This window comes from Equus caballus, chromosome 16 (assembly GCF_041296265.1).
Source record: "Equus caballus isolate H_3958 breed thoroughbred chromosome 16, TB-T2T, whole genome shotgun sequence".
In the NCBI taxonomy this organism is placed as follows: Eukaryota; Metazoa; Chordata; class Mammalia; order Perissodactyla; family Equidae; genus Equus; species Equus caballus.
The window spans coordinates 17,600,992-17,616,362 of NC_091699.1; the positions used below are offsets into that span (position 1 = coordinate 17,600,992).

Here is a 15,371-nt window from a genome sequence, read left to right on the forward strand (position 1 = left end):
TTCGAGTTTCCAGACTGTGTGGGGGCCCTACCTTCAGTGGAGCGGGGCTTTGCGGGGCACCCAGGTCGTTGAGGCTCCCTCATTGCCCGATGTGCTTCCACGTCATCAGTGGAACCTCTGGCTTCCTCACTTCTCACACGCTCGTCACCTCACGCAACCTCTGCCACATCTGAGTAGTGGCCCCCCCCCCTCCCCCGCCCATTATAGATGAGGAAACTGAGGCTCAGGGAGGAGAGGTGGCCCAGCTAAGTTCCCACATGCAGCAGGGGCAGAACGGGACCTCCCGCTCCGGCTCCGATCCCGATGCCTCACCTGGCCCCCCGTCATGTCAGCTGTGGTCAGGTGCTCCTTCCAAGCCATTCCCACAACCCTTCGTGCCTCTGATGCGGACACGGCCTCATTCTGCCGGAGAAGGGGTGTGTGTGTCTGTGTATAAATAGATAACATCAATCTTCCTCCTGCTAACCCAGAGGTCATAAGCAGCCAGCCCGCTGGCCAAAAACCTACCACAGCTATATTGTGTTCGGTCCTCTCAGAGTTTCAAATTTTTTTAAATTAGTTCATGACATTTAAAGATCAAGAGTAGTCACATAAAAATCCAGATGTCCAGCTTCTGGCTATCTGGACATAGAAAGCTGGCTGTCTAGGCTTGTATTCCTGCTTGGCCTCAGTCAGGTGGAGCCAAGTAGTGGCTGTACCCATTTAACAGGGCAGATGCCACAGTCCCCGCCACTCCTTATTACCTCCCCACATGGAGCCAGTGTCCGCTACTGTGTGTATGTGAGGTGTCACATACATTGTTGCTTTTTCTTATTGGCCGATTCCAGGGGAGAGAGCCGTACATCAGAACTAGCCCACCTCACTGAGTGTTGCCTGGTCCATATAGGCATTTGAGTTTGCAATCTCTGCTGTCCTTCAAATCCCCCCCCCCCCCCGGAAACCATCCTTGCAAATCCCAGTGCCTGGGCACACAGTAGGTGCTCAAAAATAACTATAGCTACCATTTGTTGAATGCTTACCCTGGCGGAGGCTACGAAATCTATCATCCTTTTAACAGACAAACTAACAGGCTCAGAGAGGTCCAGGGCATGCCCAAGGTCACACAGCTGGTGATTTTTATCACCAGGACTTCGTGGTGTCCCTCCTTTTAGCTCGGAGTTGCCTCACGTCTTGCAGCTTTTCATGCCCATTCCTTTTGCCTTTTCATCTTACCTGCTGGTTTCTGAAGGTTTCATAAAAGAGAGAGTTCCTAATGCTGAGCCTTGACACTCCGCCTGGGCATAGACTGACTGAGAGAGGGAGAAAGGCATTGTCATCAAAGGGACAGCAGAGACACAGACGCGGGATACAGCTAAATGTGTGTCAAGGAGAGGCCCTGTGAACCAACGGGGGGAAGGAGTGGAAAGGGCACTTGGGGCCAGAGCATGGAAGGCTTCGAATGGCAGCCCAGGGCTGTGGGACTTCTGAGGGCACTGGGGAGCCATGAAAGGTTTTAGAGCAGGAGCGGACATGAGTCATGTCTGGCTGCAGGATGACTAGTGTGGCAGCAGGATGGAGGCAGGGAGGATGCCACTGCGAGCCAGAACCCAGGGGAGAGGTGTTGGGGCCTGAAGGAAAGCACCTCAAGAGAGGGCAGAGAGCAGACCCCGGGCAGACTGCTGAGGTCCGGCATCGAGGACTCGGTGATGCAATGCCTACAGCTGGTCATCTGGAGGCACTGCAGTGTCCCTAACTGGGGTGGGGAAGGTGGAGGAGATGGGGGTTGGTGGGACATCCACAGGGAGATGTCCTCGGGCCCGAGGAGAGAGGCCAGGGCCGCAGCAGGTGATGCAGTGCCGCCTGCCAAGCCGAGTGTGGGCAGTGAGAACGGGGTGCTCGGAGCCAAGAAGAGCCTGGAGACACCTGCTGTCACACCCGCCGGATTTCCGGCAGTCACTGGCCTCCCAGGGGCCCCTCTTCCCTCTATGCCCAAGCCCCCAAGAGTGAGCATCCTTTGTCCCACCCAGGGCTGCAGAGCCCACAGGCCGTGACCAATTTCAGCCCCATGAAAGGTGGCAAGACCCCAGACACTCCCCGGAAGCAGGTGCTCCAGACTCCCGAGCCAGGGGCTCCCCAGGCCCCACCCCCTCATTTATGAACCGAAGGCCTGGGGAGGCGTAGATATGGCAGTCTGGCCCTCTCCGCCTCCACCCCCATGGGGGCCCATCTTCTTCTTTCTTCCTGTGCGCAGAGCACTGCATTTGGCTTTTTATAAAGTCAATAAATAAATAAGGAAGGGGGCATGATTAATTGATGGCGTGGAGCAGACCAAGGCGCTGGGAGTCAGGTGGCCAGGCTTCCCGGGGCAGCGAGGCTTTCCAGTGACCCGGGGCCTGTGCCAAGGAAGGGAAGCCTGCTTTGGGGAGCTGCTCTCCGTGCGTGCCCGGGGCTTTCGCCTTGCTTCTCAGGCACAGCCTCTTTCCTGGCCTCCTCCGGGCCCTAAGCGCGCCAGGCTGGAGGCCGAGGGTCAACAGGTGTCCCTGACCTACCCCCATCTTGTCTCGGGGTCTCAGTGCCCTCGGGCTAAACTCGCTAGGATTGTTCTAGTCGGCGCCCTCCCTCAAAGCTGGGTCTCCCGCTTGCTGGATGTGCCTGTTCCACGTCCCAATTCACTCACACTGGGTGACCCCAGCCGCAGGTGCCAGTTGTGCTGGGGAGGCTCGGGGCGCCCTCCCCCAGGAGCAAGGGTGGGCAGGGGTGCCTCCACGGGCCAGGCTGACGGTGGAGCCGGGGTCGGGTAAGGGCTGCTGCTGACGGAGGCACCTGGAGATGGCGTCCGGGAGAGGCCGGAGACCCTCCGCGGCCGCCCGCACGTGCGCGCGGAGGAGGGCGCGGGCGGGACGGCGCGCTCCGGTCCCGCAGGGCGCTCTGGGCGCGGAGTTTGGGGAGGGCCGAGGGGGAGTGCGTGGGGAGGAGGGAGGGGGAGGGGACGGGGGAGGGAGGGTGGAGAGAGGGAGGCGGGCAGAGCGCAGTGCAGCGGTGGCAGCGGCGGCGGCAGAGGGAGGGAGGCCGGCGGGCGGTGGCGGGGCCGCGGGCGAGGCGAGCGGGGCAGCCGCGGCGGAGGAGCCGGAGCCGCAGCCGCAGCGGGGCCGGGCGGCCGGGCGGGCGCGCACCAGTGGCAGTGGCGGCGGCGGCAGCATCTCGCTCGCGGAGCCGGCGCAGGTGAGGCGGGGCGGCGGGCCGGGCTCTGGGCCTCCTCCCCTCTCCCTCGGTCGCCAGCTCCCTTCCTGCGGTTCCCCTTAAATAGGCGCTCGGCCCCGGGGCCCGCTGCCGGCCAGAGCCCAGCCCGGGGCGGAGCGCGTCCTGGGTCCCTCGCCCCGCGGAGGCAGGCGCCTCGTCAGCGGTGACCTTGAGCCGGCCTGGGCGGCGGGCGGGGCGCGGGGTGGGCGCCTGCGGACCCGGCCCCCGGGCGCGGGGAGGGGGCGCGCCGCGCCTGCCGCGCGCAAACTTTCCGGGCTTGGAGCAGCCCCGGAGCCGGGGGGCGTCCAGGGCGCTGGAGCCCACCAGTTTCCTCCTTCCCGGCGCTCTCCGACTTCTCCATCTGGCGTCCCCCCAGTGTGAGGGGCTCCCGTTTCTCCAGGCCCTGATTCCTGCGGGCCGGGGACAGGACCAGAGCTTGCACGTTGACCCTGGGCTGGGGGCTTCTCCCCTCCCCAAAGGCCGTCTCCGAGCTTCTGAGGCCGAAGCGCAGGAGGACTCTCGGCCAGGTGCTCTCCGCATCTTCGGCCTTGGCTTTTCCTGGCGCCCCGCACCCTGCCCACAGCCCTTTCGCAGGCACGACGCGGGTGTCCCCCACCTGGGGACGAAAGAGCTCCGAAGCCCCATAGTTGAGCTCTCAGATCTGCAGCTTGATTTTTCAGCCCAGCGGCAAAGGCTGCTTCAGAAAGTGGGCTCGGGCAGGTACCCCCAGGCCCCCAGGGTGGATCGTTATGTTCCTGGACATCTGGACTCACCCAGGGCCTGGTCACCCTGAAGCCCTGTGGTGTCAGGAGAAAGCGATGCACTGGCCAGCGGGAATGTTCTCTCCTCCTGGGATATTAGCCTTGGAAAAGAGAATTGAGGCCCAGAGAGGGTGAGCCAGCCTCAAGGTCACACAGCCATCCCGGGAGGAACAAGAACTGGGCTTCCTTATCATGGACTGGGGAGGAATGGAGAGGACTCCTCTCTGGTTCTTTCACCTGGGGCATTCGGGCTCAGGGACATGCTGCCTCTGAATAGCTGTGTGACCTCTGGCAAGTCACTTCCCCTCTGACTCACTTTCCTCATGTGTAAAATGGGGGTGGTTGCCTCACAGGGCAGTTCTGATGGCTGTGCTAATGTTCTTAAAGTTCTTACCATCATGCCTAGTGCATGGTCTGTGTCCAACAATTTTTGGCTACGAACATGTGAAATTTCCTTTCTGAGCCTGGAAGGGAGGGAGTTGTTCCCACTCTCTTCCTTCTACTTCTGGCACCTAGATTTGGGAGGGTTCCCCCTGCGGCTGTGTGGGCTGGTGGACGGCAGCCCCTGCTGCAGCCCTGAGCCCCCCTGCTCTATGTGGAATCTTTGGGGGAGGCAGAGTCCCAGCACCCACCCTCAGGGGCCTGCTGGACCCACCAGTCGGGCTGACCCTGGGCTGTGGTTTCCAGCTGCTTCCGTGGGGAGACCAATCCCTAATTTCTAGCTTGGAAATGAGGACAGGGCCCTGCTGTGGCCCCAGAAAGAGACCCCCTCTCCACACGGTCTAGTGGGGGCAGCATGGTCCTCACCTCTTCCTCCGACCCACTCTGCCCCACCTCTGCGAGATGTCCTTCCTTCTCCTAGAGGTACCGTCTGTCCGCAGCAGAGGAGATGGCGGTGGGTGGGCGGTGGGGGCTCAATCATTCATTCACTCACCAGGCCTCGAGTCGCGCCTCCCCTGCATCAAGAAGTGCCTGGAAATGCAGAGAAATCAACCATTTCTAGCAGTTACGAAGCTCCCACCAGGTTCCAGGCACCTGCTAGGCGCTGGAGAGGACACATTCATTCATTTGACAAATTTTTGTTATGCACCTGATCTACGTTGGCGCTGTCTGCTGGGCCAGGGACGCATTGGTAAATAAGACAGACTTGGACCTGGCTGTCTGGGGTGACCATATAATTTGTCATCCAAACTGAGGCACTTTTGAGAACAAGAGGGGGTATTATTAATAACCACACCAGGGCCACAGGCTTCAACCAGGATTGTCCAGCCCAACAGGGACATGTGGCAGTCCTGTGGCCTCGAGGAGCGTAGGCGCCAGTGTTCGGGGAGAACTGCTAATGGGTTTTGAGCCTGCTTTCTGCCAGGCTCTGTGCAGAGGGCTTTCGGGTCGTCATCTGGTTTAACCCTCATGGTGCCGTGGAGCTGGTGTTACCGTCTGCGTGCAGCTGGTTAGCGGTGGGGCTGGGACCACCTCTGCTGCTTGACTGCTGAGCTGCACTGCCTCCCCAGAGACAGCGAGACCCAGGCCTAGGGGTCTCTCTCACACAGGCCCACGGACGACGGTTCGGCGGGGGCGCGGAGGCTGTGATAAATGTACCGTGGGGGCGGATGGAGGCAGAGGTCCTGCCGGGAACAGTGAGAGGCAGCTCCCCAGAGGAGGGCACCTTTGAACTGGACCTTAGAATGTGAGTTAGGATTTTGACCGACTGCAGGTTTGGTGGGAGGACATTTCAAGCCCAGTTTGCTAAGGCCCGGAGGTGTGGGGTGTGTGGACTGTTTGGAATATCACCCCAAAATAGGTACGATCCAGTTGTAACAGGACAAGTGTTAGGGCTGAAACAGCGGGAGGCGGCAGAGAGTCACCGTGAGACTGGTGGGCTGTGCACCCCAGGAGCTCTGCATTCTAGGAGGACGCGCTGGAGACGGGACTGTTCTGCAGGTGGGGAGCAGAGCGACAGCTTGCTGTGCTGAATTTCCCTTGACCAGAATTTTCTATACCCTGAGCTATACTCTGGATTGCCTGCAAGGTTAGGGAAGGCATTTCGTTGTGTCGAATCCCTGCAGAAAGATTTTACCAGCATCTGGAGCAGCAGAAAGTTTTCGTCAAGCAAATTAATTGCCGGCAGGAAAAATATTAACCTACTTAAGGGGAAGGGTTGTTAGAAGCATCATTTGCAAGTAAGGAATATGCTTATTATAAACGAAATCTTTTCTGTTTGTGAAATCACATCCAAGAAACTCTAACTTTCTCCTCTCTTCTTCTCCCTCTGTGTCACCAGATAAATCGGAGAGCTATGAAACTGTATTTCTTTAGGAATGTCTTATTTCTCAGACTTTTTATTAATTCAGACTGGCCTCCTTTCCTCCCTCCCCAATAAAGAGGAATTATTAAAGCTTTATGGTATCTAAAAATTTGAATCCATTAATAGAGAACAAAAAATGGGGTCAATTATTGGGGCCTTGGGATTGGAAAATCAGGCTAGAAAGATTAGAGAAGCAGGAGAGAACGTGACGGAAGGTCGGGAAGGAGGAGGGAGCCGGGCCCTCCGTGGGCCTGTGGCCTGTGTGGCACGCGGGGCCCTGTGCCAAGAAGAGCCCCACGCTGGACTTAAGACTATGTGCTCGCCATATTGAAATTCTTAATAATTGTTGAACAGGGCCCCACGTTTTCATTTTGCAGTGGGTCCCACAAATTATGTAGCCAATCCCGGGAGGGCAGGCAGGAGACAGAGGTGGGGGTAGGAAGAGGGAAAAGATACAGATGGGGAGAGAGAAACGAAAGTCACATTTTAAAGCCCCCGCCGTCTACGGGATGCTGTGTGAGACCGCTGTCCACGTTTGTCTACTTTAACCTTCGTGACAATGCTGTGAGGTGGGTGACAGCGTCCCTGTTTTAAAATGCAGATTTTATTATGATTCCCGTGTGATGAAGCCAGCAGATCAGGAGGCCACTGGCATCAAGAAGACAGTTTCTTACTCACAGTTCCCAAGAGGAGGGGGCACACCACGCCATGGGGGGCCACACGAGGAAGCACCAGCACCGGTCAGTGGGCAGAGGGAGCAGGAGGAAGACGTGGGCAGGAGCCTTTGTTGTGGTTGCCACAGGAAGGAACAGGCGAGGCAGGGTCCGCCCGTTTAGGATTGGCTACTTTGAATAATTTCAGTGGCTCTGGGGCATGGGGACTGTCCCTGGTTGTCTGGTACCTGGCCCTGGGTGATTGGGCAGGGGAGTGGTGGCCCAGAGTGCCAGAGCTGCATAAAGGAGGTGGCTGGAGGAGTATGGGAGGCTGCCTGTGCTTTCTCTGCCCTGCCACCTGACCTCACCCCAGCAGGTCGTAGAAATTTAGAGCTAGGGTACCCCTTGAGGAGTATCTGGGCCACTCCTGATTTCACAAGTGAAAAGATAGGCCCAGAGAGGGAAAGTGACTTCTCCAAGGTCACACAGCATTTTAAGGAGGCTGAACTAGAGCTAGAATTCATCTCTCCCACTACTCAAACCACTACTTGGCTATTGTTTATTCTTTCTCTAGAGCAGTTATGATGAGGCCAGGTCCACCAGACTGTGAACAAATTAGGGTCTGCGTTCCTGTCCCATTTAACATCACACCCCCAGTGTGTCTGGAACATAGGAGATGCTCAATACATGATTGGATCAGTTCCTAGGGCTGCTGTGACAAGTCACCACAAGCGGGGACACTTAGAACAACAGAAATGTGTTCTCTCACAGCTCTGGAGGCTAGCAGTCTGAGATCAAGGTGTCGGGGGCCACACTTGCTCTGAAACCTGTAAGGAAGACCCCTTCCTCACCTCTTCCTGGCTTCCGACGGTCGCCAGCGATCTCTGCTGTGCCTTAGCTTGTAGCTGCATCTCTGTCTTCACGTGACTGCCCTGCCTGTCTGTGTCTCTGTTCCCAACCTCTGTCTCCTCGTAAGGACACCGTCCCATTGCAGTGGGGCCCATCCTAGGAGAGTATGGCCCATCTAAATCTAATTACATCCGCAAAGACTCTATTTCTAAGTTATGTTGCTGTCACGGGTACCAGGGCTCAGGACTCCAACGTGCCTTTCTGGAGGACACAGTTTAACACACGACAACAGTGACCCAAAGAGTGAGCGAATGTTTATGACTTGAGGTGAAGATAAGCTCCCTTTCCCCTAAAGGTCACACCAGTGCTGAAGAATCAGAAGTTCTGTAGAAGGAGGAGCCCACAACAACAACTGTTCAATCCACATTTAGAGAGAAAACTGTCAAGTGTACACAGGAGTGCCTGCCATTCGAGCCAGCCTGCGGGGCTCGCGTCCGGCTGCCATCACTTTTGAGCTGTAGCTGTGTGACCTTGGGTGAGTGGCTTCAGCTCACTCTGTCTGTTCCATGATCTGTAAAATGAGATGCTAACAACGCCTGCTTCATGGGAGCTTTTGTGATGACTGACAGGAATTAAGACGAGGAAAGCTCTTAGAGCGGTGCCTGGCACACAGTAGGTGCTTTCTAGATGTCAGCTATTATAGTTCCCATCCTCATCATCTTATAACTCACAGAGTACCTTTCACAAGCTTTGTTTTCTTACAGCAAGCCTGTGATGTGGCTCGGTAAATATCAGCTTCCTTTCCCCCTAAGGTGGTTACTCACTGAGGAAGACAGCTGCCAACCCAGTCCTCAGGTTTCCACTTCCAGGCTGGCCTCACCACGTGGCGCCCTCTCTGGGTGGCTGGAAGCCCGCTTGTATGAAGATACTGCTGATGGATGCTTGCCGGCTTTGTGGGGCTGGGAGGTCGGAGAGCAGTGATGTGCTAGGCCCTGATGGGGGAGGATCTGAGGGGAAGGGAGCAGTGCCCAAAAGGCGGAACCGCCTCATCATCTGTTGCCCAGTGGTCACCGTGCTTCTGGGGAGGTGGGACTAACTGGGTCTTTTCTGGTTTTAACTTTGCATCCTTAGGCCCTGGCACATAGTAGGTAGTTAATAAATGTGTGTTGGATGAATGAATTTCTTATGAAACACAAGTAGTCACTGCTCACCCCCCCACCTGCCGACAACAAAACCCTGGAACGAGGCCACCTTGCCTACGCAGTGATTGCGGACCACAGAAACTCCCAGGTGGGACGTCAACATGTGATCAACTTGAAAAATCTTTTTCAAGAATGGCTTTTGATGCCATTTGAGGACATGAACTGGGGGAGCTGTGCAGGGGGAGCATGTAAAGAGGGTCCAGCATGTGGGTGGGCTATAAGAGGCACGGTGTGCAATGAACCCGCATTGGAGAGAGATGCCACGTTGAGTGGAATCTCCCAGACGTCGTCGTGAGGAGTAGAGAAGAACGTGAGGCCAGGGAAGTTCTCTCTCAGCAAGTGAGTGCAAAGGGCACCCAGCGGAATTCTGAAATATCTGAGTGTTTCTACTGACATTGATTCACTGTTGACTGTTCAGTAATATAATGGTGGTTAAGAATGCCTGGGAACAATTCTGCACAGACCTCTTGCTTGCTGTGTGACTTTGGGCAAGTGGCTTAACCTCTCTGTACCTCCGTTTCCTCAGCAGAAACAGAAGGAAAATGAAAGTAGTGCATAGGATTAAGAAGCTTTGTAAAGTGTTTGGCAGAGAGCCAGGGTCATAAATATCATCTTCCTCCCTTGTCCTCTTCTTCCTCCTCCTTTTCCCCCCCTCTTCTTTTTAATGTAGTAATTGGGTTCGTCATTAATGCTATAGAAATACTTCCAGCTCCTTACTCCCTAGACACGTGATAAATTGAGCCTCCTTGCCTGTTTTGACATTAGTTGTAGCTGTGTGTCTTGCTTTGCCAGTGAGAAGTGGCGACATGTGTCGTTTCTAGGTGGAAGCTTGAATAGCCAGCATGCGGTTAGGCACTTTCCCTTTTCTCTCCCTCGGCAATTGAGGCGGCCTGGAGATGGAGGCTCCATCAGTCTGATTCCTGAGTGAGCATATGCAGAGAAGGGTCTCCAGCCACCCCGTGATGGTCAGGTAGCCCCAGTGAGAAGTGAACCTTTGCTGAAAGCCGCTGGAACTTTGGGCTTATTTGTTATCGCAGCATAACCTGGCCCATCCTGACTGATACAGGCAGGGAGTGAGTTGAAATAATCACAACTCGTTTAGAGATATTTTTGAGTCTTTTAATTCCTTCAAGGGTGATGCCAGAAATTTTAGTGTTTGAAGGAGTTGTGAACAAGAGGCAGGTGGAGCCGCTGCCCTGTGAGGGGAAGGCCAGTCTCCCCAGCATGGCGTACGTGGACCTTTCCAGTTTCCCCTTGGCCTCCTCTGCTTCATCCCACGTGTGCTCCATGCTCTGCCGGACCCGCCTCAGCATCCTCGAGAGGAGCCATGTGCTCGTACATCTCCAGTCCTTTGCTTGTGCTCTGCCTGGAATGGGGCGTCCCCCAGGAGGTCATGTCCCTTGATGAGCGGCTGGGTGGAGGGTGACAGGTGCACAGGGGAGAGGGGACCACTGGGCGTGTTCCGTGAGCACAGAGGCAGAATTGGGAGAGAGAGCGAGATTCCTGATCAACGTGACACAGTTTTCTGGCTGTTAGAGGTTGGGCTGGCATGGCAGTGAGCTTGCCACACCAGAGGCAGGGTGTTGTGTGGGGGTGCCAGGTGGGCAGGACCAGCGCAAACTCTGCCATCCTGTTGTACGTGTCTTCAGGTGAGATTGTCCAAAGAAGGTGGGTCTTAGCTGCGATTGTCTCTCTCTGTCTCCCTTTTCAGAATAAAAGTAGCTTTTCCCCCTGATGATAGCCGTGTTACATAATGGTTGTAGAAAATTCAGATGGTATTGAAAATTGTAAAGAAGAAAGTAAAACTCAAATGAAATGCCATAAAACTGAGCTCATCTCCATTAACATTTTGTTAAAAGTCCTTCCAGACATTTGTCTATGATTGATAGGTATATAGATAGACACTGTTTTTTTTTCTGTACCTTTCTCTCACTCAATAAGAGAGTATGGACATCTTAAATATCAATAAATATACCTCTGCCTCATCTTTTATAAGTGGCTCTGCCATAATTTACTTAATGGATCCCTTCCTGATGGGCACTTAGGTTGTGTCCAGAGTTTGGCCATTATAGACAACACTGTGATGCACATTCTTGTATGTGGGCCCCTGGGCATGTCCAGGCATCTCCTGACGATGAATTCCTAGAAGTGGAGCCACTGAATCAGGCCAGACTCTTTGGGATGAAGGAAGAGAAGAGCGCTGTGGTTTGAGCAGGTGGACAAACCATTTCTGGCTTCAGGGCAGCTGCAGAGGGTCTGAAGGAAGAAAGAGATGAGAGGGAGATTGTGGCTGGGCTGGGAGGCTGGAGGCGGCGGAAGAGAGGAGGGAGGACGCGGAGGGCGCTGGTTTTAGAGGCCCCCAGTCCTCGGTTTTAGGTGGGCCATCCCCCAGGCAAAGGTGAAATGCACACGACAGTGGTGGTGTGTGTACGGCCAGGCGATTCCAAGCACTTGCATGTGCACGGTCCCATTCGAGCCACACCGCCGCCTTCGTGGAAGATCTCTGTCCCCATCTTGTCAGCGGAGCAAAGTGAGACCTGGAGAGGATGTGTCGAGAGGAGCAGTGTCTTCATGTACAGTACGTGGGCTCCCTCGCAGCTCCAGACCTTCCCTCTGCGCACACCCTGGGCTGGCTCCTGCCTGCAGGCTGCAAATGCCATCTGTCTGACAGGCCAGCTTCCCAAGAGTGGGAAGGAAGACTGGTCATGTGTGACTTGATTGGGAACTTTCCTCATGGGCCCCCTCACCCCACCCCACGCCTGAAGGCGAGGCAGAGGTGGTCAGGGCTCAGCAAGGATGCTCCCTAGGCCCTCGGCAGAGCACTAACTGTTGTGTGTTAGCTGTTGAGCAGGGGGCCTGCTTCTGCCTTCAGTGAATTGGATTCTCTGACTCAACCGACAAACAGTGAGACCTTCGTCACCCCACATAATCAGACGCTCTGGAGTCGGTTAATCCAGCGGTCCTTCTGCCCTTCTCCTCTGCCGCCATCAGCTGGAGGGATTTCCCCCCGTCCCCAGCACGCCCTGCCAGTCTCACAGCGCCTGGGGGTCGAAAGGCGTGCTTCTGCATTTCTTTTATCAGAGAGGAATTCTTTCCCGGAAGCCCCCAGCTGACTTCCCATGTGTCTCGTTGGCTGGAAGTGGGTCACATGGCCACGCCTACACCAGTCAGTGCCAAGGGAATGGGACCACGGGCTTAAAAGGACCGGGACTTGTCTCTGAGTCAGTTGAGAGCACCAGGAGATGCCCAACAGTCAGGGCCCTGCCCGGCAGGAAGGAGGAGGGGATGGCCGCTGGGAAGGCGGCCCCCAGTGTCCGCCCAGCCGTCCTTTGCAGGCCAGCAGAGGGCTAGGCGGATGGTAGATGTTGAGGAAAATATTGGTGGAATGAATGAATGAACAAATGAACGGATGAAATGAATCGGTGGGTGTTTCTGGAGACTCTGTCAAACCCTGAGACTTTAGGATGCTCTGTGTACCAGCAATGCCGGTGCTTTGCTGGTGTGTTAGGTATTTCAGAAAGCATAGGGATGGCTTTGCCCTGAAAGACGTGGTAATTTCGTTGTGTGGAAGACGCTAGAAACCCCTACCCAAAAATGTGGAATTGGGGCCCGGACTCCAGTGCAGACTGGACATGTCATGGGAGGTAAATGCCTCCATAGGTGCCCAGAGAAATAGGACAGGCCCACTAGGGACCAGACACCATGATGGGCAGAGGTGGGTGGTGGAAGAAAACACTGTGTGCTCAGAGAGTAGATGTGAGTGTGATGGATTTGAGGCGGTGAGGGCACTGACTGGGCCGATTATGTGCTGGGCATCAGGCTTGTACTCATTTTATCTCGTCTTTTCCTGTGTCTCTGTGAAGTGGGTCATTCTATCCCCATTTTAAGGACAGAGAAGGTGAGGCTCAGAGGGTGGGGTTACTTGCCCAACGTCACACAGCCAGGAAGTGGTGGGGTTTGGCTGAGAATGCAGATCTGTTCTGGAAAGCTGGCTCCCTTCTGCAGAGGGGCTGTGATGGCTGTAGAGGGCCCCCCCCACCCTAAGACCACCAGGTGGGGGAGGGGATGGGGGAGGGGAGCCTGGAAACTGACAGGGGTGCCCGGAAAAGGCTTGGTGCAGCAAAAAGTCCCAATGGGAGCAGTGTTGATAACAGGATTCAGGGTGGGATGGGGAGCCCCAGTCTTTGGCATCGACTCCAAGTCCCTGCTTTGCCAATTAATAGCTGTGACCTCGGGCAGGACACTCCCCTTCTCTGTACCTCAGTTTCTCCATTTATCAAGTGATGATAACAATTAAATGTGTACCCAGTGCCCGGCACATAATAAGAATTTAATGAATGGATCTGTTATTATTGTCATTGTTGTTGCTGCTGTCGTTTTAGGGTTTGGGCCTAGAACCACATCTAGAGGGCCCTCCCTTGGTTCCGGGGGTCCTGGCTTCTAATTCTGCCTTGATTGCTGCCTCCACATTTGACCTTGACTTCCTCCTCCTGGTCTGACCGTTCATGCTTCATCTGTAAACGGAGGGGGTTGGGCCGGTTGATTTGCAGCATCTTCCTCTGCTCCAAACTCTGCACTTGTGTGAGGTGGAGGGGGGAGGCTGCGCTGACAGAAGGGATCAGATTGGAGCAAGGGGGTGTCAGGGGATGCTTTGTTCTGGGGCAGAAAGGAAGGGAAGGGCAGAGGATGGAAGGAAGAGCAAGGAGGAGCCGGAGCAGCCAGCAGGGAGCAGGCAGGCGGCAGACCCGGCGCCAGGCCGTTTGGAAGTGGGCATCGAGGCAAACGGCTGCAACCTGATGAGGCAGAAGCCAGCTGAGAGCAGCTGCGTCGACACCTGCCCCCGTGGAGGGAGAACCGAGGGAGAGGAATCCAGACCGCTCTTCCCGATGCTGCACACCTGGGGGGCGGGGCTTTGAAGAGTGCGTTCAAAGACTTAAATTGAATTTCTCCAGAGTTTGCGGGCACGCTGCAATTATGCCTGAGAACATGTCTGTGAAATCCCCTTGAAATCTATTTTTGGGCACCAGGTTTTATAACGAGAGTCAGAAACTGAGTGGAAGTGTGTGGGAGGCTGACCCTGGACAGCTTCCATGTTTGAGAGGAGGGGAGAGTATTTTTAACTGCAAACACGGTGTCTCATAGGGCGAGACTGGGGAGCAGGCAGCTCGCCACTTTGGGTTTCTCACCCACTGTCGAGTTAAGACAGGAGCTGTCGTTGTCAGAGTTGTTAAATTTCTTCGCCCAGAGTGGGTGGCTGGGGGCCGGGGAGTGAGCCAAAGAACTCACTTGTCTGGGACTTTTGTCTCTTGGAACAGAGATCTGTGAAACTTAATTCCCCAGAGACTCCTTCAGATCCATCTTGTGTGGTTGTCGCAGTGCCCAGGGAGCTTCGTCTGGCTAGAGAGTTTCTCCTGCCCTGCTGTGTCAGTTAGCTGTTGCCACGTAACAAACTGCCCCAAACTCAGTGCCTCGAAGCAGTAAGTGTGTGTTATTGCTGACGAGTCTACAGGTCAGTTGGCTGGTTCTCCGGGACCTGGCTGGGTTCCCTTGCATGCTGTAGTCCACTGTCCGTCAGGCAGGCAGCTCTGCTGACCCCGGTGGGCTCTCTCGTGCGTTTGGGGATTGGCTGGCTCTGGGCCGGCCTAGGATAATCTCAGTGGGATGGCTCGTCTCTGCTGCACGCAGTGTCTCCTCCTCCAGCGTCTTGCCTGGCTTGTTCACCTGCAGTGGCAGGGCTATGAGAGACAGAGAGCAGAGCGTGCGTGGACTCTGGGGACCTAGGCCCTGAATCAGCAGAATGTTACTTCCAGTGCTTTCTGTTGGCCAAAGCAAGACACAAGGTCACCCCAAATTCAAGGAGTGGGGAAATATGATGGCACCTCTTGATGGCAGAGTCACACGGGAAAGGACTTGGATCTAGGCAGGCCTTTCACTGGGGCCGTCAGTGCCTTCAGTCTGCAAGACCGCCGGTGTCGGTGTTGGGCTCTCGGGCCGTCATGGGGGGGGCGGCCATCCATCCCGAAGTCTTCCTGATGCCCAGCAGTGCCTTGCTGTGCAGAGTTTTCCACGAAAGTCTTCTCTGTGGAACCAGGAACTGTACGCCCCCGAACAATGAGAGGTATCAGTTTCTCTCACGAGACTGGCAGAATGAAAAGTTTGATGCCCTCAAGTTTTGGTGAGAACGTGGGGGAAGAAGGTACTGTATCCACCGCTGGTCAGAGTTTCCGTGCCATGGCCCATGGAAGGGCAATTCTGCAGAATCTCCTAGAATTAAAAATACAGGTATGGGTTAAACACACGTGGTACGGCCGTCCCGTGGGATGCACTCAGCAGTGAAAGGAGTGAGCTGTTGATACGTGCAGCCGCTGGATGAACCTCAAGG

General features: G+C 55.5%; 1 protein-coding gene across 10 annotated transcripts in view; it reads left to right on the top strand.

Moving 5' to 3' along the window:
- The first annotated feature begins 3,062 nt into the window (after positions 1–3,062).
- Positions 3,063–15,371, top strand: part of ATP2B2 (ATPase plasma membrane Ca2+ transporting 2) — a 351,445-nt gene continuing 339,136 nt past the window's right edge. For 8 of the 10 annotated variants that reach the window (XM_023619749.2, XM_023619742.2, XM_070236860.1 and 5 more), the window contains exon 1: positions 3,063–3,201. The gene's annotated coding sequence lies outside the window, so the exon portion shown is untranslated. The remainder of the gene's footprint in view (positions 3,202–15,371) is intronic. The other 2 variants (XM_023619741.2, XM_070236862.1) reach the window with 2 other exon arrangements.